The 5,000-nt window shown below is 38.3% G+C and overlaps 1 protein-coding gene and 2 long non-coding RNA genes across 3 annotated transcripts in view; all 3 read left to right on the top strand.

Moving 5' to 3' along the window:
* The window catches only part of LOC138972712 (uncharacterized), a 320,338-nt gene that overhangs the window by 175,180 nt on the left and 140,158 nt on the right, over window positions 1-5,000 (top strand). The gene's annotated exons all lie outside the window — the stretch shown is intronic.
* Window positions 1-5,000, top strand: part of LOC138972706 (uncharacterized) — an 80,419-nt gene that overhangs the window by 40,896 nt on the left and 34,523 nt on the right. The window lies entirely within an intron of this gene.
* LOC138972704 (uncharacterized) overlaps window positions 982-5,000 on the top strand; it is a 6,183-nt gene continuing 2,164 nt past the window's right edge. Inside the window, exon 1 of the long non-coding RNA XR_011457718.1 lies at window positions 982-1,427. This is a non-coding gene — a long non-coding RNA (uncharacterized lncRNA). The remainder of the gene's footprint in view (window positions 1,428-5,000) is intronic.

Below are 5,000 nucleotides of genomic sequence, written 5' to 3'. Positions count from 1 at the left end.
TGGATAGAAAACGCATACATTTCAGTCAACTTCCAAAAATTGTTTTTGTCAATTACCACTCAGACGAAAGGCAAGATTTATATCGGACAGAATTCCAGAATATAAAGAAACCCCTAGGTCCCCTGAAAACATTTAACTCTAGCCCCGAAGAGTGGTCTAAACTTGCTCAAGCGCGAAACATCACAGATGCTTGCCAGGATTTCAGCCCGCTGACAAGTTTAGCTAACCCATCAGACATTTTGAAAATTTTTGTAAACAGTGGCCGTCAAGGACCATCGTTCAGAAAAATTGGCATTGTGTTTTTAATTGCGGAATTTCCGTTGAATAATGGGTCAAAACAGATCTTGATTTGCAAAAGCATGCCTGGAGTCTATCACGCTGAAAAGGACTTCATCCGTCAGTTTCGCGGGTTTCACGAACAAATCCAACCAGGTACAGTTGTAAACATTTGGATGAATTTTTCCCCGTGCAGTCTTTGCAGTCAAAATCTTAGGGACTTTCTGGTCTCAATCGGGCAACGAGTATCCCTCCGATTAGTATGTGCGTATCTTTTCAGGATCAAAAGACCGTCTCAGAGGAATGATGGTCAGATTTCGACAACGCACGAAGAAACCGCGAAAGGATTACAGCTTTTGGTAAGGTCTGGGAATACCCTGCTTCCGTTTAATGACCAAGAGTGTAGTCATCTGGCGCAAGTTTTGGGAACTATCAACTTCCCTTATCCTCCTGAACGCAAGGAGGGTGATGCCAACTTCGAGAAAGATTTTGTGGATATACTAAACACTCCTTTATAAGTTGCTCGCTTACACGTTTTCATTGACCGTGTACACAAAATCAAAAACGCACAATTTAAAAAAAAAATAAAATAAAAAAATAAATAAATAAAAAAAAATTAAAAATAAAAATAAAAAAAAATAAAAAATAAAAAATAAATAAATAAATAAATAAATAAAAAAAAAATTAAAAAAAAAAATTAAAAAAAAAAAAAATTTAAAAAGAAAAAAAATTAAAAAAAATTAAAAAAGAAAAAAAAACGCACACAAAATTGTGTAATTCATGTTAGGCCGGCAAAACTCAAAATTCCCCTAAAATACGGCGTATGACGCTCAAATATGATGTCATGGGGCAAAGAAACAGTCGTGCGTAATTTGATTTCGTCAGAAACAAATATAAATGGAGAAAACAAATTCCAAAGAAGAAAAGTCAAATCAAAAGAAGTTCGAGGTTTTCGCGGCTGGGTCCGATTTGGACGTTACTTCGCCACGGTTGGTGGATGGGGTAAAGCCCCCCCACCTACCCCTCCCTTCTCATCAGCAAATGTTTATAGAAGGGAGAGTGGAGGGATGGGGGGTTTCGACGGATCTTCACATTTCGAAAGCTGTGAAGTCACACCACGACGAAAGCAAGACGGTATCTACTTTCTTGAGGTAAGTTGAAAGATTCTGTTTGTTTCTGTGTTTCTATCCTTGCTAGAAAGTGTAAAGGCACGCACCAGCATTGAAATAAATGTACCAATTGAGGGATACAGGATGGTTAGTATTGCAACCCATCGTGGATTCAGGGAAGGAAAAAGATAAAGCCGAAGTAAATGTGAAGATTCCCAGAGCAGTTTTGTCTTTTCGCCATATATGCAAACGATGATAAGTGCAAGATTTGTGTCGTATGCCAAACACGAACAACAGAAGCAAGTTGGATAAACGTGGTGAATTAAAATCAAGCTTTGCTGGAAGAGTCTAAGGTGCCGTGGACCGACCCAACACGGAGAAGGACAACTCCGGACAACAAACCCGGCCGGGCTGACCGGGCTCGTTATCTAGTGTTTCGTCTGAAGATTTCTCAATGCTTTCTGCAGTAGTTTAAAAAGATCCGACACCGATTGACGAAAAAAAAGATATCGCTACTTTTTGCGTGTGATATTTTCAGAGTGTGTTTTGAAACAAATGTGACATAAATGAGAGGAATCGAACGGGCAGATTTTATGCTAGATGTTTTGAAAATGATCTCATGCCGAGTATAGTATGACGGCTTACTAGTGCCAAAACCTCATAATTGTAATTATCAAGGGAAAATTAGTAATTTTCCCTTGATAATTACCATTTTCACGTGTTTATTACTAATTACTTACTTTCACCTGTTAATTACTAATTTTTAGTGTTGGCTCACTTCCTGACGGATTGCTAGTGCCAAAACTAAAACTTAGTAATTTTCCCCTGAAAATGAGTAACTAACAGGTGAAAACAGTAACTGACATCGTTAATTAGTGATTATCACGTGATAATGGGTAACCCCAGGTTTTGGCACTAGTAAGCCGTCATAGGGCTTACTAGTGCCAAAACCTCATAATTGTAATTATCGAAGGAAAATTAGTAATTTTCCCTTGATAATTACCATTTTCACGTGTAAATTACTAATTTTCCCAGGAAAATTACTAACTTTCACCTGTCAATTACTAATTTTTAGTTTTGGCTCACTTCCTGACGGATTGCTAGTGCCAAAACTAAAAATTAGTCATTTTCCCGTGAAAATTACTAATTATCCCGTGAAAATGAGTAACTAACGAGTGAAAACAGTAACTGACAGCGTTAATTAGTAATTATTACGTGATAATGGGTAACCCCAGGTTTTGGCACTAGTAAGCCGTCATAGTATGTGACTCAACATGCATATTTTTCAAAGTACGATCACTTTTACCTCTTCTGATGCCAATATAAAACATGGGGGTAATGGTACGTTTTGCAGATCTGTGCAGAAATGTCACGGTCAATTTATTTATATTTTTTTCACATGTGACTGTGGGGACTCTGCTCGGCATTGTATCATTTTGGGGTTGAAGTCGGAAATATGTTCATACGAATGGAGAAATGGATCTAATATTAGTCTACAAAACGTCACGTAATTATGCTATTTCCAGCCATATCGGAAAGGCACATTCAAATAGGAACACATCATTACAACACACGTGAACAAGGGATGTCACTATGCCACCTCTACAATAGGTCATGTGTTTGTAACTGATCGGGCAGAAACCCAATTCAACTACCCAACCCTCGTTTATCTGACTATATTGGCATATCATCATTTTCAAAATTCCCAAACAGAAAGTCTGTCCGATTGATTTCTTTCATTTTTGTTACACTTGTTTCAGCCAACTCTGAAATTATTGCAGATACAATATTAGCAAAATATCAGCGAAGTCGATTTTCGGGGTCAATCGTTGCCGGATGTTTTTAAAAAATACTGTAAACCATAACACTTCTTTCAAAACAAATAAAATGTACACGGAATATGTCTATATGTCCACAAGTACACATAAAAAGATATTGCTGACATGTTCTTATGCGGAACGGGATTCTTTCTCAATTAATTTCCCAGATTGGCATGTGACATGAAACCTTAATGCAATTTCCCATGTGTGTGTGTGTACGTGTGTGTGTGTACGTGTGTGTGTGTGTGTGTGTGTGTGTGTGTGTGTGTGTGTGTGTGTGTGTGTGTGTGTGTGTGTAAAGGATCTTTCTGTAATAACTTGTTTTATTGTATGAGCTTTGATTGTCAGTATGAAAAAAAACCTGTAAGGGGAAACAATTTTGTTTATTGATTATTATTAAAGATAATGACATAATTATACAAACATCTAGTGCACCGCATTGCAACATTGTGGCGTTGTTCTTCCTTTCCTGAAGACGGAACCGATGTAACGAAACCGAATAGTCCGTGCCATGAGTACAGCACTTAGTCTGCAAAATAAAAAACGCTCGCGCTGGACCCGAGTACTCTTCAGACTGGCTCGCTCCCCCAGTATGAAAGTTTTTGTCTTGTGCACGTGGATTTAAAAACATTTGTTTATTTATTTTACACAATTAAAAAAATTATTAGAGTAAAATAAAACATTAAAACGTTCATAATGAACAATAGTAAACAAGAATTTAAAAAAAAATAAAAAAAATAAAAAATAGACCGCCCATGCCGGAAATCGAACCCGGATCACTTTGGCCATAGTCGGACGCGCTTTCCACCAAGCCACCAACTCTGACAATGTTGCCAGTGAACTCAAATGCCTAGTCTGCTAACGTTGCTCGTTCCTAAAATTAGGTCGCGCAGCACGCACGCAAAGCCTGGTGTCGCTGGCTGGCTGGCTGGCTGGCTGGCTTTTCTATAATTAGCCGTACGGCTGTTCTATCCCACCGCCAATTGCGCTCACCGCCAAGAGTCGTTTTTGTGGATTATTTCGCATTTAGGTCCCAGGTAACATTATGTAGAGGTTACACACCTCGTCTCAGTGATTATAAAAAAAATAATGGTCTCAGTTCGCGGTCATGAAAAAGCTCGCTTTCCTCTTTATTCCTCCTTTCTTCAGTTATTCAAAGAAAAGAGGAGTTTTTTTGCGAAAGTGTGATCGAATCCTATTCTCTCAACCAGTCAACCTGCGCAGGCGATCGATTAATGCGCGGTTGTATAGTTCCGTGCAAATCATTCCATTCTGTTAACACTTCTTGTCAGTTTTCCTATTTTGGGCTAAAATCAAGTACACAGATATGCTGTTATTCTGCTGTGGCGGCAAAGGCAGATTTTGTGTGTTCTGTATATGTTTTGGTATCGGTTAGGATAATGTTCTTTCGTCAAATGGGACAAGCAGACGAACTTTTGCACCCGTGTTCCAACGTTAAAAACTGTATGAAGTTAAGTTTTCTGGGGAAAATAGTGTATGAAACCGCTTTATGTTGTTTAAATTGATGAGATGTGTGCATTTGGTTGCGTGTGATCTGTTTATTAAATGAAATATTGTTGAAAACTGACCGTCGGATTGCAGTCTGTTGTCGAAGAAACTGAGTGAAAAGAAGGGGAACTACTCTTGTCGCTAGACAAAGTATGAGTTACTTGCCTTGGGAAATTGCTTGTGATGAACGTCTGATCTAGATTCAGAAAACAACCGAACTCATGGATTTTATATGGAGATTCATGTGTTCAGGCCTGTAGTTGTTAATTTAAATGCGGTATGTTTG

Source organism: Littorina saxatilis, linkage group LG8 (genome assembly GCF_037325665.1).
Source record: "Littorina saxatilis isolate snail1 linkage group LG8, US_GU_Lsax_2.0, whole genome shotgun sequence".
In the NCBI taxonomy this organism is placed as follows: domain Eukaryota; kingdom Metazoa; phylum Mollusca; class Gastropoda; order Littorinimorpha; family Littorinidae; genus Littorina; species Littorina saxatilis.
The sequence above is the reverse complement of the archived record's forward strand: the minus strand, read 5'-3'. Positions and strand labels throughout refer to the sequence as shown.